The sequence below is a fragment of the Macaca mulatta genome, chromosome 12 (genome assembly GCF_049350105.2).
Source record: "Macaca mulatta isolate MMU2019108-1 chromosome 12, T2T-MMU8v2.0, whole genome shotgun sequence".
Classification (NCBI taxonomy): domain Eukaryota; kingdom Metazoa; phylum Chordata; class Mammalia; order Primates; family Cercopithecidae; genus Macaca; species Macaca mulatta.
The window spans coordinates 53,160,720-53,187,657 of record NC_133417.1 but is presented as its reverse complement, the minus strand read 5'-3'; the positions used below and the strand labels follow the sequence as shown (position 1 = coordinate 53,187,657).

General features: G+C 36.3%; 1 protein-coding gene across 15 annotated transcripts in view; it reads right to left on the bottom strand.

Annotated features, from left to right (window-relative positions):
* MBD5 (methyl-CpG binding domain protein 5) overlaps window positions 1–26,938 on the bottom strand; it is a 509,020-nt gene that overhangs the window by 318,682 nt on the left and 163,400 nt on the right. For all 15 annotated transcript variants that reach the window (XR_013401821.1, XM_077956507.1, XM_077956512.1 and 12 more), the window contains 1 exon segment: window positions 11,554–11,647. The gene's annotated coding sequence lies outside the window, so the exon portion shown is untranslated.

Here is a 26,938-nt window from a genome sequence, read left to right as displayed (position 1 = left end):
ATCTTCACAATCCGAATGAGCCTCATCCAATCAGTTGAAAAGCCTTAAGAGCAAAGCTGAGATATACTTGAAGACGAAATTTTGCTTCAAGAGTACAGTGTGGCCCGAGAGTTTTCAGCCCATTGGCCTCCTTACAAATTAAATACTTGTCAGCCCCTTAGTTGCTTAAGCCAATTTCTTGAAATAAATTTCTGTAAATGTACATAAACATGGATCAATACATATATGATATATTCATATATATACAATATACACAGATATATACATATACACATACATATATATATTCCCCCCTACTGATTCTGTTTCTCTGGAGAACCCTGAACAATACAATCCTCCTCTTAGACTAGATTAGAAGCTACTCTAGGAAAGTCATCATGTCTTCTTATGATCCCTGTGTTTAATATAGCTCATAGCATGATGCTTTCTTGATGGAATAATTTATAAATGAATATTTTAATTTCATAGGTAGATGGAAGGTACTTTTAACCATTAAGAAGCAGAAGAAATTATCATATGAACATTTATAAGCTTTTTTTCTTGCCATTTCTTCCAGGAATAAACATTTATAACTTCTATGCAATGAGATCAAAAGATAAGAAGAAAAATGACAATGAAAAAATAAAACAAAGTGCGTATATCTAATATATATGATGAACTTACTACAAAAACATGTAAAATCACTGTAACTCATCTATAGGAGAAAACCTAGACTTATTTATTGTCCTTTATATATTATGATATCATAATATATATAATATATATTTAAAATATTATTTAAAATTAGGCTGTGATAAGTTAATGATGCATATTTAAACCCTAGAGCAATCACCAAAGATATAAAACAAAGAAATATAGCTGTTAAATCAATAAATAAGTAGAATACTTATTATAAAATTTCCTCTTTATATCTGTTGAAACACTTGTCCAGACCCATTTTGTCTAATATTATTTTAGCCATCTTGACTTTCTGATTATTAGTGTTTGCATGGTATATTTAACACATCCTTCAACTTTTAACCTACCTGTGTTTTTATATTTAAAAGCCACTCCTTCTATTTAGTATAGCAGGAGTCTACTCCCTATATCTCCCCCCCTACAAAAAGCCAATTGCTTATTTTGTCTATGTCTATGTTCCAGTAAATAAAGCTTTACTGGAACATAGACATACCTACTTGTTTACATTTTGACCTCTGATAAGAGAGTTGAGTAGTTGTGACAGAAACAGTATGAACCTTAATCCTAAAATATTTACAATGTGTCCTTTTAATAAAAAGTTTGCCAACCCCTGGAGTTGTTTATTGGGTTTTTATCAGTCTGATGGAAAAAAAAGCCTTTTATCTGAGTGTTTTGACAATTTATACTTAATACAATGATGATATAGTTGGTTCTAAGTTTAGAACCTTGCTATTTGTTTTCTACTTATTCCACCTGTTCTTTCATTTTTAATGTTGTCTTCTTTTGAAATGATCGATTTTTTTTTTTTTTTTTTTTTTTTTGAGACAGTATCACACTATTGCTCAGGCTACAGCACAGTCGTGCAATCATGGCTCACCACAGCCTCAACCTCCTGGGCTCAAGTTATCCTCCCATTTCAGCCTCAGCCTCAGCCTATGGGACTACAGGTTTACACCACTATGCCTGGCTAATTTTTAATTTTTTTGTAGATACAGGGTCTCATTATGTTGCCCAGGCTGGTCTCAAACTCCTGGATTCAAGTGATCCTCCTCCCTTGGCCTCCCAAAGTGTTTACTTACAGGCATTGGCCATCATGCCTGGCCAATTCTCTAGTATTCTACTTCATCTCCTCTATTGATTTATCAGCTATATTTCTTTGTTTTATATCTTTGGTGATTGCTCTAGGGTTTAAATATGCATCTTTAACTTATCACAGCCTAATTTTAAATAATTGCCTATAATTACCTAATAATATAATGACCTTAAGACACAATATCTGAAATGTCTGGGACCAGAATTCATTCAAATTTTGAATGTTTTCAAATTTTGGAATATTTATGTTAAACAGATTGAGACTCCCTAATCTAAAAATCCAAAATCTGAAATGTTCCAATGATCATTTCCTTTGAGCATCGGGTTGGCACTCAGAAAGTTTTGAATTTTGGAGCAATTTGGATTCTGGGATTAGGAATATTCCGCCTGTACTACCATTTCTCCCTTCCAATCTTTGTAGTGTTGTCATATATTTTACTTCTACATATGTGATAACAAAATATTCGTTCCTATTTTTCAGTGTTTTTTACTTAAGCAGTTATGTTTTTAAATATATAAACAATTTATGTTTATATATTTATGTTTAAATTTATGTATACCCATATATTTACAATTTCTAGGGCTCTTCATTCCTCTGCAGAGATCAAGTTTCCATCTAGTATAATTTTTCTTCTGCCTTAAGACTTTATTTAACATTTCTTGTAACAAGAAGAGATTTTTTTTTTCTCAAAATGTCATCATTTTAGATGTTTCTTCCTGGATACAGAATTTAAGGTTTATAAGTCTTCATCTTTTGATACTGATCTCATTCCATTACCTTCTGGTTTGCATTGTTTCCGATGTGAAGTCAGTTCATTTTTATCTTGCGTTTTGTTTGTGATGTGCCTTTTTTTTCATTTACTTTTATGACTTTTCTCTTTATCACTGGTTTGAGAAATGATATGTGTTGGTGTGGTTTTCTTCTCTATTTGAAGTTAAATGAACTTGGATTTTTATGTTTCTATTTTTTATCCAATGTGGAACAATTTTGGCCATTATTTTTTCAAATATTTTTTCTGCCCTCACCCCTTCTGCAACTCCAATTCCATATTTGTTATACCTCATGGTACCAGGACACTTAGGTGCTGGGGGTTTTTATTTGGTACAGAGGAGGGGGAGGGTTCAGTTTTCTTACTCTCTGATTCAGTTTTTATTTTACTTCACTTACTTTTTTTTAGACTTGGGGACTGGCTAGGATGTCCAGGCTGGAGTGCAGTGGCTATCCACACGTGTGATCTTAGCATACTACAGCCTGAAATTCCTGTACTCAAGGTATTCTTCCACTTCAGTCTCCTGAGTAGGTAGGACTATAGGCATGTGCCACTGTACCCAGCAGTGGTTCAGATTTTCATATTCTTCAAGTCTATTGATCTTTTTTATTGGCGATGTTTATTGCATTGAGAAACCCATCCAGTGGATATTTCATTCAGATGCAGGAATTCCTAGAGCTAAAAAATATATTTTCTAAGACTCTCTTCATTATTTTAATGTTTTACTTTATATCCTTGTATATATGTACAATTCGATGTTTTTAAGTCTTTGCTGTTTACATTATTGCTGTCATTTCTTGCTCTGTTTCTACTGATTGTCTATTCTCTTTGTTTGGGGTTACATTTTCCTACTTTTTCATGTCTTATTATTCTTGGCTAGATGCTGATCACTATCAGGGTTTTGTAAAATGTTTAGATTTAGTTGTCTTCCCATCTGGCTCTTTGTGTCTACTCTCAACTTGGTTAAAAACTATAAGGAAAAACTTTCTCCAAATCACAATGGCAAAATGTCCTGCTGTTAAATAATCATAAGTCTCTATCTTAATTTGAGGCTCTTTTCTGCATGACTGTTTTAATTTCTCTTTACTCTTTTAAGGGCAATTTGATTTTGGTAATATTCAAGGCACTGTAAAGTGTTTCCTCCACGATGCTGCACCTACCCTCTTGTTGACAAATTACATGAAAGGATTGTGACTGCTTCTTCTTTGTTTCCTTTTACTCATTGTATTAGTAGTCTGTTTTCACACTGCTGATAAAGACATACCCAAGACTGGGAAGAAAAAGCGGTTTAATGGACTTACAGTGCTACATGGCTGGGGAGGCCTCACAATCATGCCGGAGGGCAAAGGAAGAGCTTGTGCTAGGAAACTCTCGTTTTTAAAACCATAAGATCTCGTGAGACTTACTCAATACCATGAGAGATAACAGCACATGAAAGATCCACCTCCATGATTCAATTACCTCTCATTGGGTACCTCACACAACATGTAGGAATCCAAGATGAGATGTGAGTGGTGACACAGCCAAACCATATTACTCATTCTTTATTATTTTTTTGACTTTCATTCTAGTACTATATTGAAACTAAACCAGCAATTCAACTGCCAGCTCCAGTCATCCTTTTCTCAGCCCTAACATTCTATGTGTTATAGAGGTAAAGAAATAATTACAGTTTGAGAAGTACTTTAATAGACATATGCAAATCATGCTAAATATCCACACTTAAAGACTACCCTATGCAAACCCATCAATTCAAGAATTACAAGACATTTTAAAAGGTAGCAAAATGTGACCTAAAACAAGAGAAAAGACAGTCATTAGAAACAGATCAAGGTCTCCTAGGCTCAAGCAATCCTCTTGAATAGCTGGAACTATAGGCATGTACTACCATGCCTGGCTGATATTTTACTTTTTTATATATATATACATATATATATATTTAATTTTTACTTTTTATATTTTTTAGTAGAGAGGAGGCCTCTCTACTTATGTTGCAAAGGCTGGTCTTGAGCTCCTTAGCTCAAGTGATCCTCTCACCTTAGTCTCCCAAAGTGTTGGGATTATAGGCATGAGCCACCACACCTGAACATCAATTTTTTATAAAACAGAAATGAGTAGTATATTACTCAGAATAGTTTATTCCATGAATGTATATCTATTTCACCCCACACTTTTGGATATTTAAATTGTTTTCGAATATCATGATTAAATAGTTCTTGATAATACATTTTGGAGAAATTTCTAGAAATGTAGTCTCTGGGTCAAAGGGTGCACACATATATATAGCTTTTGTTTGAGTTTCTTTCAGAAAAATAATACCAAGATGTTGGAATAGTACAATGTCTAGTTCCCTCTCCAAAGACCAACTCCTATAGGAAATATAAAGAAAAAAAAACAAGAAATAAAAAACCCCGAAAACTCCCAGGGAATAAAGGGGGTGAAAAAGGATAATTTGGAACTGGTAAGTGTGCTAGCTGGTGGCTTGGGCCTTGGATCTGGGGCAGGAGGCAGTCCTTCAAAGATGTGGGAGGATAAAACAGGAAATGAACTATTGGAGTTCTGCTTTTGATTTTTCCATGACTTGAGTAAAAAACTTACTGTTCCCATATCTACAGGGACTCAGACTACAGACTAAATGCCCTCAGAAGTAAACTGTACTTATAAAAAGCTGAGGAAAACAAGTGGAGACTAACTAACCGTAGGCAGTAATTTCTCTGCCCTTTCCCACTAAACCATAAAGCTGGTAAATTACAACCAATAGCTTTGGCTGCTGTTCTCCCTGGTGGGATCAGGAAGGAGGGGAGAGATGGTGAAGCAGATATCTGAGGTGTCATTTTGTAGACTTGATAAATTAACTGTGATTTCTCAAGTAGCCTGGGGCTTTTCTACCTACCTTCCATCCTCTGAGCTCACTGAAAATGACACAGACTGAGTGCTAGTCTCTTCCCACATGTGAAGTCATAGTAGCCAATATCCCCAAAGAAAAATTATCTTACAGGTCAACATATCAAGACATTGAAGAAGCACAACTGTTTTCAAAGAAAAATAAAATATTGGCATACCGATTCTAAGAGAAGCAGAAATATTAGATATGATAGCCCAAGAACTTAAAATGATCCTAGTAAACATACTAAAAGAGATAAGGGAAGATATTAGCAGCATATAATAAGAACAAGAGAACAAAGAAGCAAGCAGAAATATTAGGTACAAAAATATAATACTTGAAGTATATAGACTGGATAAATAATAGAATTTAAATGAGGAGTAAATTAATGAATCTGGAGATCAGTTTGAGGCAATCTTCAAACCTAAGAACAATGATATAGAAAATATAAAAGAAAGGCTAAGGGATTGACAGTGCTAACATCTGAATAACAGGAGACTCAGAAAGAAAAATAGGCTGGGTGTGGTGGCTCACACCTATAATCCCAGCACTATGGGAAGCCAAGGCAGGAGGACCACTTGAGGCCAGAAGTTCAAGACCAGCCTGGCTAACATGGCAAAACCCCATCTCTACCAAAAAATACAAAAATTAGCTGGGCATAGTGGTGTGTGTCTGCAGTCCCAGCTATTCAGGAGGCTGAGGTGGGAGAATCACTTGAGTCCACGAGGAGGAGGTTGAGTCGAGATTGTGCCACTGCACTCCAGCCCAGGTGACAGAGTCAGACTCTGTCTTTAAAAAATAAATAAATAAATAAATAAAAAATAAAAACAAGGATGTATTTGAAGGAATAATGGACTTGAACAGGACAAAAAAAAATCATGGATTTTATTTTTTAAATTAATTTTAATTTTTTTTTTTTTTTTTTTTTTTTTTTTTTTTTTTTTTTTTTTTACAATGGTGACTAGGGAAGATCATGGATTTTCAAAGTATTGAAGGAAAAATCTTAAAACCTAGATTTTTACATATGGCAATGCAGTCATTCAAATATGAAGCTATGATGACATATATTTCCAAGCATACAAGGCCTCAGAAGACAGTTTCTGATAAAATGCTTAAATAGAAACAAATATGAAAGATAATTAAAAGATGTGTGAAGTAATGCTGATAAAATATCCTGGCAAAATTTGTTGTTTTTTTAAAATAGCCAACAGCTAAGAAAAGGAGAGCATAGGAGCATAATGGTTTAGGATTTAAAGTAGATAGTAGCAAATGATGGGGTAGGAGAAGATGAAGAGACAAAGGGATGTCAGAATGTACAAGATTCTTTGTAGGAGAGATATATATATATACACATCCAATTTTTTTTTTTTTAGTAAGAAAAGATTCAAAATAAATTCAGAAACATTCAAAGTGTGGGAAAAACTTAAACATCGAAAATGGTGAAACACACGGTAATGTATAAACAATTATAATATGTTTACTGACTATTTCATTTATTTTTGTTAGTGTGTACATGAACTTCCTACGTATGATCTTTACTCCTTTTTCCTTTTGTAAGGGGAAATACCCTTCATTTTTCTTCTGATAATACATGGTCACTATATGGTTCAAACTCTAAGATAAGGGGAAAATCTCCTGGAGTTAACTACAATTAGATACATACTATATATCAAATGTAGAGGACATCAGACCATATAGTTGCTCATTTCTTCTGCAACACTTACCTTCCTGAACATGATGCTTTACTTATTCTTTTATCAAAATATTCATCTTGACACATGTAACCAGAAGTTTTAAGAGCTATAAGGAAGTCAATTCAGGGCATTATTAACCGAAATTTCTAGTTATGCAAAAGCAGGATACTGTTGTAGTGCAGGATTAATTTAGGTATGTGGCAGAGGGAGTTTAACTGAAGATCAGGCAGATCAGAGACCAGTGATCAGGGTTAGGACAATCAATTCCCAGTCAGTACAAAAGTGGGGTGACCATTACATGGCTCAGTTGAATGTGGGCACTGAGATTAGCTCAGTATTTCCTGACTCAAAGGAAACTCAGTCTGGGGTCTACCTGAGGGTGAGAAGAATACCAGCTGCCATCAAAAGCCACTGGAAGGCGAGTGGAAGAAGCTGAGAAGGAAACCTGAATTGACCAAAAAGCATTAAAGATGTATATAATTGTCAAAGATATGTCCTCACAAAAATCCCCAGAACCAGATAGTTTTATATATGAGTTTAGTACATATTAAAGAAACAGCAAATTCCTTTCTTAAAAGGAGCAAACATGCACATCTCATTTTAGAAGGCTAGTGTAATCTTAATTATAAAACCAAACAAGGAAAATAAGAAAATTACACTGCATTTCACTTAATAATATAGATTCCAAAATCTTCAATAAGATATTTGCTAACCAAACACAACAGTGTATTAAAGAATAATACATCACGATCAGGTAATACTTCATGATGCAAACTATGAATGCATGGATGGTTTAATATTAGAAATTCTATACACATAATACATAACATTAATATACCACAGGATGAATACCAAATGATTATTTTAACATACACATCATAAAAAGCACTGATAAGGTGTAATAGCTTTTTATAAGACTGCTTAGCAAACTAAAAATAGAAGAACCTTTCTTAATTTGGTAAATGTTATATATTAAAAACATTTTATAAGTATTGAGAAACTTTAGGTTCACCTCCTTTATGATCAGACATGAGATGGCCAATGTCACTACTACTCTTTAACATAGTTCCAGAGGAACTATCCAAAGATATAGGAAAGAAGAAAGAAGTTTAAATATAAAGAGAGGAAGAATGGAAATATCATCATTAATTTCAAATGATTATAATCATCTATTTCCAAAAAAAAGAACAATCTGTTAAGAATAAGAGGGTTTAGCAATATAGTTAGAACAAAGACAAACTTTTAAAAAAATCAGTAGCACTCATGTACTCCAGCAATAAACATCAAGAAAATATTTTTAATGGAATATTTAAAATCTGAATGTCTATTTAAAGAACATCATGCATAACATTTAAAAGTTGAAAGAATGGAAGCAGATATTTTATAATATCTAAACTGATAGAAATTAATATCGAGTATATACAACAAATTCCTATAAAACAACTGGACCCAAATGAAAACATGTATAGAGAATATGTAGAAGCAAGTTCAGAAGAGGGAAATCAAAAGGCCAACAAGTATATGATGAGATACTCAAACTCAATAGTGATTTTAAAAAACCCAAATTAAAACAATGATCTATAAAATTACACACATTAGGCTGAAAACATGAATAAGCTGGATAATATTAAGGGTTGGCATGGATGATGAGAAGGTTATTGCTGGAGGCTGTAAGACCAAAGTATTTATGTGGGGGAGCATCTGATAGAGATTGGTTAAATTAATCATAAACATATATTCTGTCACCCAGCAATTCTGCTCCTGTGTATATATTCTAAAGACATCCTTGCAAAGTTCCATGATAGGACATGATGAACATGAGGATGTTCATTATGATGTTTGTGGTAAAAGGAAATTGAAAGCAATTTGGATGGCAAACACTGAGGAAAATGGGTAGTGAAAATATGGCCGCCGTATACTATGGATTACCTTGTAGCGGTAAGAAGCAGTAAAAACATGGCAACATAAATAAAGTTTAAAACTTAAGGTTACATGAAATAAAATAGTAAGAATCACAATAAGATACACAGCATGATATCACTTATGCTTATTTAAATTTCATGTATATAGGTCAGGGTAAGGTGAGGTCAGAGGTAAAACAAATTGTACCATAAGATGATAACTGTTGAAGCTGACATATAGACACATGGCGGTTCATAATATTCTCCCTTTCCTTTTTATTTATTGAAATTTCTCATAAAAAATTTTAAAATTTATGCATACAAAACAATACTCATTATGAAAATATAAACAAAATAGAACAGTACAATAAATATTATTTTAGAATATCATAATATTAGAATGATTTCCTATGGGTCAAGGGCAGGAGAATGAGACTGGAAAATGTATAAATAAATAAAACAAGAAGTGTTTTGCATGAACCAGTAATGACTGTGCCCCATGAACCTAGGAGTGTGATTAACTCTGCTTTCTCTTTGTGTAAAAAGTCTTTTTAAAAAAAATAAAAAGATGCCAGGCGAGGTGGCACATGCATGTAATCCCATCACTTTGGGAGGCTGAGGTAGGAAGATGGCTTGAGCCTAGGAGGTCTGGGCAACAGAATAAGACCCTGTCTCAAAACAAACAAACAAACACACAACAACATCAAAAAACAGAAAGTTCCCGGGATGGTTAATGCACACCTGTAGTCCTAGCTGCTTGAGAGGCTGAGGTGGGAGGATTGCTTGAGCCCGGGAGCTCAAATCTAGTCTGAGCAACTTAAAGAGACTACATCTCTTAAAATAAAGATATATATATCTTTTATTTATATTATATACATTTATAACATAATTTATTATATATAATAAATTTATTATATCTCTATATAATGATGTATTTATATATAATAAAATTTATGTATTATATATAAAATTATATATATATAATTTTTTTTTACTAGAAGCATCTGATTTAGACTGTGGAGAAAAAGGAACCATAAAAATAGTTATCTAATCATTATAATTCAGAAAACAATTGAATAGCTCTTTCAAGTAACTAAGTCACCATATATAACTACGTAAATGAATTAGAAATAAATAATATCACTTATGTTTTCAAGAGAAGTCATTTCTGACAATAATATTCATCATAGAAAACTGGCAAAAATCATTAAACAGTTAACCACAAAGTAAGGAGAAAAAATAGACTCTAAATACTTGCACTCTAAAATAATAAAGAAAAATAGGAATAAGAAAAAACACTCCTGCACTAGGGGCTGTAAACTGTTTTACTTGGCTTATGTAGTAGCAAAAGTAGACTTTTTTTCAAAGAAAATATTTTATGCTGATATTTAAAAATAAGGATTTTTCAAATCTATTTCTGTTCTTTAAAAAAACTACTGAGAATTGATTTTTACAGCATCTCATTTCCATTTAGCAAGGATCCTAGAACTGAATAGGAGCATCCTGTTTACAGGTCACATACTCTCCAGGCTTCCATTGTCCCCATTTGGCAAGCAACATGAAAATACTGTTTCTGGAGGTTTATTCCACTTGTATCTCACTTGAGATTTTAACAAAATGTGGTCAGAAATTTACTTAGTCATGTAAATATGTAAGCAGTCATGGGAGGCATGAACAGAATGTGCTACGTGAAAGAATATGCCAGGTAAAGAGAAATTTTTGAGGAGCCATGACAAAATGAAAAGGGGTTTGGTATTCAGGGGTTAAAATGCTATGAGTATATGAAACTATGACGGAGTGTTTTGGACTGGATAAAGAACAAGCTCTTAACTTGTTAAAAGGGCTGACTAATAAATACATGAAAAGAAAACAGTGCAATGGATGATAGTTTTTCTGTTTAATTATTTTTTCACATTAAATTCACTGAGTTGTATTCACAGGTCTGATAGCAGTTACTTTTTTAGTTTTTATTTTTTGAGATGCAGTCTTGCTCTGTCGCCCAGGCTACAGTGCAGTGGCGCGATCTCAGTTCACCACAAGCTCCGCTTCCCAGTTTCAAGCCATTCTCTTGCCTCAGCCTCCCACGTAGCTGGAACTACAGGCACACGCTGCCATGCCCGGCTAATTTTTTTGTATTTTTAGTAGAGACGGGGTTTCACCGTGTTAGCCAGGATGGTCTTGATCTCCTGACCTCATGATCCAACTGCCTCGGCCTCCCAAAGTGCTGGGATCACAGGCGTGAGCCACCATACCTGGCCAGAAGTGACTTTTTTTATTCTTTATTCTTAGCTGGTTTGCACTTGTGCATTACAATTTATCATTTTTTAATCAACAGCTTATTACAAATGAAATCTGATACTTTCTGTCAAGATGATATTACAGAATAAAAATTTGTGTCTGACTATGAATGAATGCAGTTGTGAGGTAACTTAGGGGCAGTGATAAGAAGTAAACAAGTTTAACAAGTCAAATTATAATGTGACAACCCTAACCATTTACATGAAATTATACATGGGGCTATAGTTACTATTTACCTTTAGTGCTTAACTCCTAAAGATCTTGTCTGTAAACCATAAAGCCTTCAATGTCTACTTCCCACATGTAGAAACTGACATCTTCAATGTACATCTAAAAGAGAAGCATAAGAAAATATAATGAGTTTGAGATTATAGATATTGCTTCACTTATTTTAAATATAAAAAAACTGAAGTTATTCTCCATGACTTTCTATAATAAGCCTGGGCAAAGGGATGTGGGTATTATAGGACATATTTTATGTATACAAACAGCAATAACATTAGGATTTACCCTTTAGAAGAATGAGAATATTTTGTGGAACACATGTTATGATCCATGTCACAGGGTTGAGTACTTTCTATAATACTAATTTGATCTGGCTACCTAGTTTCTATGCAAAATTTTTATATAATTTAAAATACATAAATTCTGATGTCCTACATGAACAGAGCCCCATTCTAGAAAACAGTTTCCCTGCACAAAGTTATTACAAAAATATTCTTAATTGCACTTGAGTTGCTTATAAAAGCCAAAATCATAGAAATCAATTAGTTCAGTATTCTGTCCTCATGCAAAATTCAAAATTCTATTTCTCTTGTTACTTAAACCTCCCCAATCGTACTTTACACCAACCTGCTAAACTTAGCGTTAAAAAAAAGCCCTTTAAATAAAATTCCCTCTAACAGACAAACGTGATTATCCAGAGAGTGTTTTTTGCCTAAAGAACTTGATTGTGAATTCCTTGACAATGCAGTTAGGGAAACAGGATTTGGATGCTACAGTGCCATACTTTTAGTATGTAGTTTTTGTTTTTGTTTTGTTTTGAGACAAGGTCTCCCTATGTTGCTCAGGCTGGTCTTAGGCTCCTGAGCTCAACAGATCCTCCTATCTTATCCTCCCAAGTAAGTGGTTTTGAGTACTGGAGATTCTCAAGCCAAACATAAATTATTTTTGGATTAGAAATATCATTGCTCCTTTTGGTCATTAGAGCAGATGTCAGTTTTTCAGTTGCAGCTATAAATTCAAACACTTGAAACGCTTTTAAAATATCTGCAGACACATGAAAAAATGCTCATCATCACTGGCCACCAGAGAAATGCAAATCAAAACCACAATGAGATACCATCTCACACCAGTTAGAATGGCAATCATTAAAAAGTCAGGAAACAACAGGTGCTGGAGAGGATGTGGAGAAATAGAAATGCTTTTACACTGTTGGTGGGACTGTACAGTATGGCCATTCCTCAAGGATCTAGAACTAGAAATACCATTTGACCCAGCCATCCCATTACTGGGCATATACCCAAAGGATTATAAATCATGCTGCTTGCCGGGCGTGGTGGCTCACGCCTGTAATCCCAGCACTTTGGGAGACAGAGGCGGGCGGATCACGAGGTCAGGAGATTAAGACCATCCTGGCTAACACGGTGAAACCCCGTCTCTACTAAAAATACAAAAATTAGCCGGGCGTGGTGGCAGGCGCCTGTAGTCCCAGCTACTCAGGAGGCTGAGGCAGGAGAATGGTGTGAACCCAGGAGGTGGAGCTTGCAGTGAGCCGAGATCGCGCCACTGCACTCCAGCCTGGGCGACAGAGAGAGACTCCGTCTCAAAAAAACAAAAACAAAAACAAAAAAAACAAATCATGCTGCTATAAAGACACATGCACACGTACGTTTATTGCGGCACTATTCACAACAGCAAAGACTTGGAACCAACCCAAATGTCTATCAATCATAGACTGGATTTAAGAAAATGTGGTATATATAATGGAATACTATGCAGCCATAAAAAGGATGAGGTCATGTCCTTTGTAGGGACATGGATGAAGCTGGAAACCATCATTCTCAGCAAAGTATCGCAAGGACAAAAAACCAAACACTGCATGTTCTCACTCATAAGTGGGAACTGAACAATGAGAACACTTGGACACAGGGTGGGGAACATCACACACCGGGGCCTTTTGTGGGGTGGGGGCAGCGGGAGGGATAGCATTAGGAGATATATCTAATGTAAATGACGAGTTAATGGGTGCAGCGCACCAACATGGCACATGTATACATATGTAACAAACCACGCTGTGCACCTGTACTCTAGAACTTAAAGTATAATTAAAAAAATAAAAAATAATAAAAATCCTTTAAAAAAAAAAAGAAGGAAGGAATCTTAAAAAAAAAAAATAAAGAAATGGTGGGAGGAAGGTGGCAGACTCTTTTTAACACCAAGATCTCACGGGAATAAGAGTGTGAACTCACTCAGTCCCACAAGAATGACAAAGCCATTCATGAGGGATCCACCTCCATAACCCAAACACCTCCCACTGGACCCCCCTTTCAACACTGGGGATCAAAGTTCAACATGAGATTTGGAGGGTACAAGCTATATCACCATCCTTCAGATCTCAGCTTAGACACTGCTTAGACCAGAAAAACTTTCCTGATACCCTTATTCTGGTAAGGTGTCCTCCATTAGGCAATTGTGGCACCGCACACTACCCTATGATAGCAGTTATCATACTGTATTACAATGACCCGTGTGTTTGCCTGAATATTTCACGAAACTTTAAATTCTATAATAAAAGTAAAGATGACTATCTTGTTCATCGTGGCATCCCCAGCATCCATAGCACAGTTTCAGTGTAACAGGTGCTTAATAAGTACTTGTTAAAAATAATACTAGCTAATGTTTACTAAGAGTCTGATATGTAACAGCTACTACTTGAAGTGCTCTACATGTGCTGACTCATTTAATCCACAACAGTTAATCCACCTTCCAGTTTACAGATGAGAAATCCAAGGCACAGGAGGTTTGAGTGAATCGCAAAGGTCATAGCACTAAAGATTATGGAACCAAGATTTGAACCTAAGCAGTCTGGTTGCAGAAGCCAAGTTTTTAACCACTATGCTATATTCTTAAATGTATACAAGCATGCAAAAATGCTGTCCTAGATATTTTGAGGAATACAAAAATGAGAGGGGAGTGGAACAAAAAAGTATACAGATACATAAAATACCCAACAGAGAATTATATAACATAAGGCTTTCTCGCTTTTAGAACACACAAACAGTAACAAAAGCTTTCTGTTTGGTGAGATGGGATTTGCTCACAGAGAAATATTTCAGTATAAAAATTCCTGAATTCAAATATGTTTGTGATTCAATTACACAGTGGCAGTTGATATTTATGTTGAAAATGAAAAATAAAACCAACAAGTTATTCTGGACACCAAAAAAAATAATAAAATATATTCACACTCAGCATATTCTTTACATGTTATCATTTAATTAGTATGAGGTAGGGCCAGGGCTCAGGTATTTTTAAAAAGCATGAAGGAAGGATATCTTTTTCTCCAGTTGAGAAACAATTTCACTGCAACTATTTAGCTTAGTTTCTACATATTAATAAGACATTAACTTCCAAAAATACTATTGACAGATGTCTATGAAAAATACTGAGTTACTTCTAATACAAATGCTAAATGTCAAAATGATTTGAAAGCTTCCATGATACACACAAACATACCTCAATGACCATGTAACATCTTAGATGCAAGGATGCAAGCATGATGTAATTGGTAGCTGGAGTGAATCTCTAACTGTAATGCACTTAAGGACCAAAGTAGTACTTTAAAATATAGAACCCCAGGTGCTTGCCCACAGTTCTGGTTCAGAAGTAGGCTGAGGCAGATTCTCTATTTTTTATAGGCATCTTGATTATAACGTAGATCTACAGTTCATGTAGAATTGTGATGTAAAGCACACATATGAATGCTATTACTAGACTCTCATTATTAGTATTTATGTAAATACTTCTTGAGTTTTCTAAGATTATATTTCTAATCATTAAAGATAATCCCGAGATCCACTGGCTTAGGAACTTTGAACATATAGTAAATAGGACTTCAGCAATAAATCAATGTAGACATATTAAAATAATGTTTATGGATTATATCTTTTGTAAGCTTTGCTATCCTCTTAGGTAAACTGTGGAGGTAGACAATCAATAAAATAGTGTGGCAAAAAAAGAGAGAAATGTTATATTCCGTAATGAAAATTTTACTGAAAACCTCACATATAACTGGAAACATTCCCTTCATGGCTCAGAATTAATTTTTTTTTTTTCTTCCTTAAGTTAGTGGGGGTGGTGGGCTGGGGAGAAGCACTTCTAGCTTCATTTTCTGTTTAAATACAAAGTCAAAAATTTTATAAAGAAAGTCTTGAATGGTCTCTCTCTCTCTCTCTCTCTCTCTCTCACACACACACACACACACACACAGCTACTAAAAATAACATGAAATAGGCTGTTAATGTTTTAGTTTTGAAAATTGTTGCTGGGCATAGTGGCTCACGCCTGTAATCCCAGCACTTTGGGAGGCCGAGGCAGGTAGATCACCTGAGGTCAGGAGTTTGAGAACAGCCTGGTCAACATGGTGAAACCCTGTCTCTACTAACAATACAAAAATTAGCTGAGTGTGGTGTGTGCGCCTACAATCCCAGCTACTCAGGAGGCTGAGATGGGAGAATCGATCTCTTGAACCCAGGAGGCAGAGGATGCAGTGAGCCGAGATCATGCCACTACAATCTAGCCTGGGCAACACAGCAAGACTCTGTCTCAAAAAAAAAAATAAAAGAAAGAAAATTCTTATAAACAGGTCCCCAAATACTTTGCAATAAAAATACATTCATAGACATATACCATTTAAGATTTTTTTTTCTGAAAAAAACTCTAATAAACAGAGGTAATTATCTGAGTCTTTGTTATACATAACAAGGATGGAGACCTTAAAAACTACTAAACCAAAAAGAAAACTATACTTTAGCTCTTATCTTCCTTACCTAGTTTGAAGTACTCTTAATAAAGTATTCTTTTTACATGCATGTAATGCTAAAGATTTCAGATTTTCTACAAATTCAGATTTCTACAAATCAATCGACAGTTTATCATTGCAGTTTATCTTTTCCAACATATTTTAATAAGAACCAATAGCTCTGTAAATCACAAATAGTCTATATCACAAAATAATTCAATCATATTAATCTCTAATTATTAAAAATACAAGTTTCCAGATAATAGGCATTGTTAAGTATCACTAACATTTGTCATATAAATTACTAAAACTTATTTCTTGCTTTTAAATATAGTAAATAATAGCCAACATTCACTGAGTTCTAAATTATAAGTAGTATAGTTAATTCTCACAACAATCTTAAGAAGTGCTTATGTTCTTAAAAACTAGAAAATAAAGAAGTGCTATTATCATCTATATTCTACAGATAAAGAAAGTGAGGAACATAGATCACGTAACTTATCCAAGGTTCCATAGCTAATAACCGGAAGAACTGCATTTCAAACTCCAGCAGTCTACAAATTAACTATGGTATTTCCTGAAGGCCCCATCCAGTAACCTAAAATCTCCAATAACTCTGGAAGCCTCAGAAATTAATATGAAGATATCTTTTGTCAGGTTTTCCATCTGCAAACAGAATGCCATGGTGCTCCACTTCCAACTTTTCTTCTTCCTCACAAAAAAGACGATTACTAAGCTCCACTTAGCTCTACATACATTCTATTATTCCTGTGCAATCTAAATAATAAGGTCTCTATGATACGAAGAGTTTTCTTAAAACCTTGGTCTTGCTTCTACATGTAATATTCTATGTGCCTAATCACATTAAGATCATTAAGTATGGTTCAATACTGAGATATAAATTTGCGGTTTTAAAACATTTTCAATTCTCTTATAAAAATTATACCTTCTTAAACTATGACTGCAATCTCAATGTTTTATTGTATTTTCACAATAGCTATATATATTTATAAAATACAAAGTGAAGTTATGATTTATGATTACGATGCAAAAAACCTAAATGAAGCCAGTAAACATGTGCCCCTCAAATATTTAATATTCTTTGTGGTGAGAATATTTGAAATTTACTCTCTTAGCAATTTTGAATTTTACCATACTCTACTTTTTCTTTATCCATTCATCATCTTAGTTTGATTCTGTAACTTGGCTATTGTGAACAGTTCTGCAGAGAACATGGAAGTGCAGACATCTCTTAAAACAAACTAATTTAAAATGTTTTGGGTGAATATTCACAAATGGGATTGCTGAATCATAAGATAATCCTATTTTTAGTTTTTCGAGGAAGCGTCACATAGTTTTCCACACGTGTACCTTTCCACCAACAGTGTACAAAGGTTTCCTTTTCTTTACGTCATTGTCAACATTTGTTATCTTTTGTATTTTTTTTTTTTTTTTGGTAATGGTCATTCTGAGAGGTGTGAAATTATATATCATTGCAGATTTAATTTGTATTTCCTGAATGATTAGCAATGTTGAGAAGTTTTTCATATATCAGTTGGACTTTTGTATGTCTTTTTTTGAGAAATGTATATTCAGGTCCTTTTCTCATTTTTAATGTTTTTTTAAATTATTATTATATTTTTAAATTTTCTTGCTATTCAGGTGTTTGAGCTTATTATATATTTTGGACATTAACCCCTTATCCAATGTATGACTTGAAAATATTTTCTCCCAATCTGTAGGCTGTCTCTGCACATTGTTTCCTTTGCTGTACAGAAGCTTTTTCATTTGATATAATCCCTTTATCTATTTTTGTTTTTGTTGCCTGCAGTTTTGGGGTCTAAGTCCAAAAAATCAATACCCACACCAATTTTGCAGTTTCCCCCCTAAGTTTTCTTCTAGTAGTTTTACAGTTTCTGGTCTTAACACTTAAGTCTTCAATGCATTTTGAGTTGACATTTGCATATGGAGTGAGATAAGGGTCCAATTTCGTTCTTCTATATGTGAATATCCAGCTTTCCCCAACATCATTTATTCAAGAGACTATCCTTTGCCATTGCTTATTGTTGACATCTTTGTCATAAATCAATTGATCATACATGCTTGGACTCATTTCTAAGCTCTCTATTCCAGTCCATTGGGGATGTGTTCATTTTAATTTTAATTTTTTTTCCAGTACTACAGTATTTTTAATTACTATAGGTTTGTAGTACAATTTGAATTCAGGCAGTGTGATGCCTCCAGCTTTGATTCTTTTGCTCATGATTGCTTTGGCTATGCAAGTTTTTGTTGTGGCTCCATATAAACTTTAGGATTTCTTAATCTATTTCTATGAAAAATGATGTTGGAATTTTGATATGGCTTGCATTGAATCTGTAGATAATTTTGGGTAATAGGAGCATTTTAAGAATATTAGTTTCTTCAATGCATAAACATAGGATATCTTTCCATTTATTTATGTCTTCTTCAATGTCTTTCATCAATGTTTTAGTTTTCAGTGTACCTGTGTAGTTAGATTTATTTATTTATTTATGAGACAGAGTCTTGCTTTGTCACCTAAGCTGGAGTGCAGGAGTAGGATCATAGCTCACTGTAGCCTCTTTACTGCTGGGCACAAGCAAACCTCCTATCATGGGATCCTCGGGATGTCACTTTGCCAGCCAGAAACCTCTGTGGCTAGTGGCACCTTTTCCTGAAGTTTGCTCAGGCCCACTGGGCTCATTCTGCCCACTTGCACATGCAGATTGAGGTCAGCTCATGATACCGGCCCAGATCCCACACTTGCCAAGGGTGAGCCTGGCACGGAGTGGCAACGGGTGTATGAGCAAGTGTGGGGGCCGACTGCTGCGTAGAGCCAGGCATGCTGGCTGCAGCAGGGTGGGCTGCCCCAGGCAGTGACACAGGTGCCTGCTCCGTGCAAGGCTATGGCTGAACCAGGCATACCGCAAGCAGTTTCCACCGCAGACACCTGGGAACACAGTGGCGCCTGGAAGCATGGAGACGCTAGGATACACAGAGCCCCAAAGAGGGTGTCACAGCACTGGCCCTGGTCTGGGCTCCCAGAAGGGCCACAGCTCGTCTCTCTTTCTCGTCGCCCGCATTGTGGTGAGTGGGGCGCGTGTTTTAGCCCTGTTTGTTACTGCTCTTTCAGTCGTGCCATTCGGCGGGTCCCAAGTTCTTGTCCCAACATCCAGCAAGAATGAGGTATGCCGACAACTGGAGGGTGAGCAAGGCAGAGAGGAGCTTCACTGAGCAACAGAGCGGCTCTCAGGAGATCTGAAGTGGGTAGCTCTTTTCTGCAGGCAGGTCGTCCGAATGAGTATCCAGCTCTTAGTGGAGAGGAGACCCATGGTGGGTGGCTGCTTTCTGCAGGCTGGTAATTTGAAGAGCCAAGGAAACCTGAAATGGGTAGGTCCTTCTCGCAGCTGGTAGTCACAACGGTCTGTATGAGTCTGACTGAGTTCAGAGTTTTTATGGGCTTCAGAAGGGAGGAAGTACATGGTGACAGGTCCATGGGCAGCCATGGCGGGTCTGGAAAAAGCACCATGAGTTCTCACTCTGGCTGGCGGGCTCCATCTGGAACTGACAGCCTAGCCCCCATGCTTCAGGCTGTCCCTAGTCTGAAGGTGGGGCTTCACCAGGGACCTGCCCCTTTCTACCCAGGAGCCTGTCTGCCTCCTGCTGCCATCAATCCTGTCAACCAGGGCACCCAGGCTATTCCTGTGGAGGGGTGCTTACAGGCCTGCCCCAGCCACCCTCTGCCTTCCCCAACCCCAGGCCTCCCTCCCAAAGTTTCAGAGGGGGCTGAGGTGGCAGGGGGAGTTGGCACGTCTGCACAGCCCCCAGCATGTGCACACTTGACTGGATCACAACAGTGCCTCGGCTCGCCTTCAACCTTGTTCTGAAATGGGAGCAGGCACCCGGAGCAAGGAGAGGCCAGGCAGCAGGAGCAGGTGTTTTGGAGCTTCCAGGGGCAGGGTGGGCTTCCCAGGCCCCTGAGAGCACAGGGATGCCAGGGTCTGCAGCGACTGCTGGGTGGCTGCAGGTACACCCAGGAGGGCGGGGCACTGCTGTTCCTGGTTCCTGTAGGCTCCTCAGAGCACCCAGCTTTGGCTGCACCTCCCCCACTGCAGCTGTATTCTTTGCAAGGGCAGTTCCAGACAGGCCATCACAGACATCACTCACACCTCAGCCTCCTGAGTAGCTGCGATTTACAGGAACATGCCACTGCACCTGGCTAACTTTCAAAATTCTTTATAGAGATGGGGTCTTGCTATGCTGTCCAGGCTGGTCATAAACTCCTGGTGTCAAGCGATCCTCCCACCTCAGCCTCCCAAAGTGCTCAGATTATAGGTGTGAGTCACAGTGCCCAGGCAAATTTATTCTTAAATATTTTGTAGCTATTGTAAATGGGATTATTTTCTTGATTCTTGGGGAGTTCACTTAGTGAATAGAAACGCTACTGATTTCTGTATGTTGATTTTTTGTATCCTGCAACTTTACTGTACTTGTTTATCCTAATAGTTTTTTGGTAGAATCTGTAGGGTTTTTTATACATAAGATCATGTTATCAGCAAACAGCGACAGTTTCACTTCTTCTTTACCCATCTGGATGCTTTATATTTCTTTCTCTTGACTAATTGTGCTGGCCAGGACTTCCAGTACTATAATGAGAAGGACAGGTAACAGTGGGTATGTTTGTCCTTTTCTGGTTCTTAGAGGGAAAGCTTTCAGCTTTTCCCATTCAGTATGATGTTAGCTGAATGTCATACATAGTCTTTATTGTGTTGAGGTACATTCCTTCTATACCTAATTTGGTGACAGTTTTTTATCATGAAAGGATGTTGAATTTTGTCAAGTATTTTTTTTTTCATCCATATGAGATGATATGTCCCCTTCACTCTGTTAAGATGAGGTATCACATTTATTGATTTGTGTATTTTGAACTATTCTTGCATCCCAGGGTTAAATAACACTGGATCATACTGGATGATTTTTTTTTTTTTTTTGAGATGGAGTCTTGCTCTGTCGCCCAGGCTGGAGTGCAGTGGCCAGATCTCAGCTCACTGCAAGCTCCGCCTCCCGGGTTCACGCCATTCTCCTGCCTCAGCCTCCCAAGTAGCTGGGACTACAGGCGCCCGCCACCTCGCCCCGCTAGTTTTTTTGTATTTTTTAGTAGAGACGGGGTTTCACCGGGTTAGCCAGGATGGTCTCGATCTCCTGACCTCGTGATCCGCCCGTCTCGGCCGCCCAAAGTGCTGGGATTACAGGCTTGAGCCACTGCGCCTGGCCGTGGATGATATTTTTAATGCGTTGTTGATTTGGTTTGCTAGTATTTTGTTGAGGATATTTGCATAATATACACATAAGGATACTGGCCTGTAATTTTCTTTTTTTGTAATGTCCTTGTCTGGCTTTGGTATCAGAGTAATACTAGCCTCATAAAAAGAGTCTGAAAGTATTATCTCCTCTTTGATTTTTTGGAAGATTTTGAGAAGGACTGGTATTAGTTCTACTTTAAACGTTTGATAGAATTTAGCTATAAGCCATCAGGTCCTGGGCTTTTCTTTGATGAGAGATTTTGATTACTAATTCCATCTCCTTACTTGTCATTGGTATGTTTAGATTTTCTGTTTCTTCATATTCAGTCTTCATAGGCTGCGTATGTCTAGGCATTTATCCACTTGTAGATTAACTAATTGGTTGGTGTAGAATTGTTCATAGTCGTCTCTTACGATCCATTCTCCTTCTGTAGAATCAGTTGTAATGTCTTCTCTTTCATTTCATTCCAATAAAATTTCATTCTAGTTTTAAAACATGGCAATTCATATAGAAAGAAAATATGCTTTCTACTTCTCTGAGCTATTGGATTATATCAAATCATAAACTTTTGTAAGTGATTGTTTTCATAGTATTAGTATTATGCAACTTTCTCATAGCCTTCAAGATCCCAGTCATTCTGATCTGATAGGTGACTTTTAAAAAAAATTCTAATTCACAAATATCATACATGGTTGAATGGAAACCGATCATAGCAAGAAGTTATAAAATAAAATAAAACTGCAAAGAATCTTTCATTTCAACAGGAATCAAATATTCAAAGAATTAAAAATCTTTTTAGCTTATATTTGCTTTTTAAAATATTCCAAATTTCTTCAGTATAACCATAGCTCTAATCATGCAATCCACAGAATATTTGTTTTATCGATTGTTTTTACTGTATTTATCACAGAGAATGATTTTAGCCTAAGCATATTTCAGCCACTACATAGTACTAATTCAGACTATTAGTAGGTTTATTCCAGATTACTCTCTTAGTGGGCCTTAAATTACTTTAAAATGATTTTAATGCAACTATTATCCTTTTGTTGCAAAGAGAAGAAGAATCCCTTATTGGGTATGAGCAGGTCACTTTCAGAAACAAAGAACAAAAGGTAATTCTAAATCCTGTTCACCAAATTAAAATTTGTGTTTACCCCTCTTGCAACTTGCCCAGACAATATGGCTTCAGTGGAATGTGAGCTCACTGAAAAAAAGTACAAAGAAATGAAATATATCTGTGAAAGTTCATAATAACCAGGCTATTCAGAGTATTAACATTAAATGAAATATTTTCATTAGAGATTTAAAAAGAAACACTCCTTTTTTCCTCACAAGCATTTCCTAAGAATGTCTATCAGATCCACACAGGGGATCTCTTCAGCTGGAATAAATAAGCAGTTTGGTTCTGAGAGCCCACCTTTGTTATATCCATTACTTGGGGAAGACCAGTGAGTGATTTTTGTGTAACTTGTATGCAAACATCTTGAGAGCTTTTTCTGAGAGAAAGAAGTACAATGTTTTATCAAATATAGTTCCAAGAACATGTACCTTATCAATATATTGGGCTTGTTGACATTAATGATTTAATAAGGCTGGAACTCAGTGAATAAGCTGGAAGCTCATTCATTCCTCTAATTCTATATAGTTTCTCCCTGACTTCAAAAATAAGGTTTCTTGAAAATCTCTCTGGATCAAGAACTCAAGGTTGAGAAAACTAATATATTGTGAAGAAAAACAGAATTAGGTGATTAAGATCATGTGAACATGAAAGTCTATGTCAATAGGCATACAGTCACTAAAACAAAATTTTTAAAAGGATAGTAAACTAAAGATATGATCAATGACAATTCACATATTTTAACTTTAGGGATAATTTCCATTTATTTTTCCATTCTTGCTAGTACCTTTCAAGAACGTCCTCTGGGAAGTGTTATAGAAATGCTTATGAAGCTACTTTACTTTTGGAATATATATATATATATACACACAACCTTACTGTCTGCTTCCATCCAAATATTGGCACCTTTAGAAATTTATGACTAGTATATTTATACTAACTTCTCTTCATATCTTCTCAGGTTTTGTTTCTTGCTGCTCTGAGTCCTTACTCAGTGGTCTCTCTGACACATTTCTTATTTTTTAATTTGAGACAGGGTTTTGCTCTGGCACCCAGGCTGGACTGTAATAGTGCAATCGTGGCTCACCACAGCCTTGGCCTCTTAGGCTCAAATGATCCTTCCACCTAGGCCTCCCAAGTAGCTTGGACTCCAGATGTGTGCCACCATGCCCAGCTAGTACACATTTCTAACAGTATATACCTCCTCACTGGTACCAATGGAGTGCAGTTTGAAATCCCAGGTTTACTTTCCCACTTTATCATTTTCATGACTTCCTTAAAAAATCACTACCACTGACATCATCTTCGTTTACTTTTCTCAAATATCATATTCCTCTTTTTCTCATTATGACCACCAACAGGAATTGTCTACATTTCTAGTTTGCCAGAAATTATTTTTCAGTGCTAGAAAGTTCTATAGAGGAGAAAAAAGAAGGGAAGGGAAGAAATGCAACAGTGACAACTACTGCTGATTTCACTGTTCAGGTTTATCCTAAAAATATGGATGGAATTACTGGATAAGAGACAGGGCTATTGAAGAAGGAATTCAACCAGAGGGCATATTTAAATTCCTTCTGCATCATGGTAGCCTTGAAGGTCTCTTCCAATTCTATGATTTGATGAATAAGCCATCACTAGAACTTGTAGGAGCAAACAAGAAAAAAAACACTTTCACAAATTAAACACCAAAGTTGTACTGCCCCCTTTTGGATGCAGCCAAAAGAAACCAATAAGTACTTAACAGGGTATCATGATTTTTAAAAAGGTCTAAAGCAAACAGGGACAATTTGACTTCTTCTTTTCCTAATTGAATACTCTTTTTTTCTTTCTCTTGCCCGATTGCCCTAGCCAGTACTTCCAACACTATGTTGAATAGGAGTGGTGAGAGAGGGCATCCCTGTCTTGTGCCAGTTTTCAAAGGGAATGCTTCCAGTTTTTGCCCATTCAGTATAATATTGGCTGTGGGTTTGTCATAAATAGCTCTTATTATTTTGACATACGTCCCATCAATACCTAATTTATTGAGAGTTTTTAGCATGAAGGGCTGCTGAATTTTTTCAAAGGCCTTTTCTACATCTATTGAGATAATCATGTGGTTTTTGTCTTTGGTTCTGTTTATACGCTGGATTATGTTTATTGATTTGCGTATGTTGAACCAGCCTTGCATTCCAGGGATGAAGCCCACTTGAGCAAGGTGGATAAGCTGTTTGACGTGCTGCTGGATTCGGTTTGCCAGTATTTTATTGAGGATTTTTGCATCGATGTTCATCAGGGATATTGGTCTAAAATTCTCTTTTTTTGTTGTGTCTCTGCCAGGCTTTGGTATCAGGATGATGTTGGCCTCGTAAAATGAGTTAGGGAGGATTCCCTCTTTTTCTATTGATTGGAATAGTTTCAGAAGGAATGGTACCAGCTCCTCCTTGTACCAACATGATTGTATATTTAGAAAAACTCATTGTCTGAGTCCAAAATCTCCTTAAGCTGATAAGCAACTGCAGCAAAATCTCAGGATACAAAATCAATGTGCAAAAATCACAAATATTCTTATGCACCAATAACAGACAAACAGAGAGCCAAATCATGAATGAACTCCCATTCACAATAGCTTCAAAGAGAATAAAATACCTAGGAATCCAACTACAAGGGATGTGAAGGACCTCTTCAAGGAGAACTACAAACCACTGCTCAGTGAAATAAAAGAGGGCACAAACAAATGGAAGAACATACCATGCTCATGGATAGGAAAAATCAATACTGTGAAAAGGGCCATACTGCCCAAGGTAACTTACAGATTCAATACCATACCCATTAAGCTACCAATGACTTTCTTCACAGAATTGGAAAAAACTGCTTTAAACTTCATATGGAACCAAAAAAGACCCTGCATTGCCAAGACAATCCTAAGCCAAAAGAACAAAGCTGGAGGCATCATGCTACCTGACTTCAAACTATACTACAAGGTTACAGTAACCAAAACAGCATGGTGCTGGTACCGAAATAGAGATATAGACCAATGGAACAGAACAGAGCCCGCAGAAATAATACCACACATCTACAGTCATCTGATCTTTGACAAACCTGAGAAAAACAAGAAATGGGGAAAGGATTCCCTATTTAATAAATGGTGCTGGGAAAATTGGCTAGCCATAAGTAGAAAGCTGAAACTGGATCCTTTCCTTACTCCTTATATGAAAATTAATTCAAGATGGATTAGAGACTTAAATGTTAGACCTAAAACCATAAAAACCCTAGAAGAAAACCTAGGCAATACCATTCAGGACATAGGCATGGGCAAGGACTTCATGTCTAAAACACCAATAGCAACGGCAACAAAAGCCAAAATTGAAAAAAAGGATCTAATTAAACTAAAGAGCTTCTGCACAGCAAAAGAAACTACCATCGGAGTGAACAGACAACCTACAGAATGGGAGAAAAGTTTTGCAATCTACTCATCTGACAAAGGGCTAATACCCAGAACCTACAAAAAACTCAAACAAATTGACAAGAAAAAAACAACCCCATCAAAAAGCAAGCAAAGGATATGAATGGACACTTCTCAAAAGAAGACATTTATACAGCCAACAGACACATGAAAAAATGCTCATCATCACTGGCCATCAGAGAAATGCAAATCAAAACCACAATGAGATACCATCTCACACAGTTAGAATGGTGATCATTAAAAAGTCAGGAAACAACAGGTGCTGGAGAGGATGTGGAGAAATAGGAACACTTTTACACTGTTGATGGGACTTAAACTAGTTCAACCATTGTGGAAGACAGTGTGGCAACTCCTCAAGGATCTAGAACTAGAAATACCATTTGACCCAGCCATCCCATTACTGGGGACATACCCAAAGGATTATAAATCATGCTACTATAAAGACACATGCACACGTATGTTTACTGCAGCACTATTCACAATAGCAAAGACTTGGAATCAACCCAAATATCCATCAGTGACAGACTGGATTAATAAAATGTGGCACATGTACACCATGGGATACTATGCAGCCATAAAAAGGGATGAGTTCGTGTCCTTTGTAGGGACGTGGATGAAGCTGGAAACCATCATTGTCAGCAAACTATCGCAAGAACAGAAAACCAAACATCGCATGTTCTCATCATTGGTCGGAATTGAACAATGAGATCACTTGGA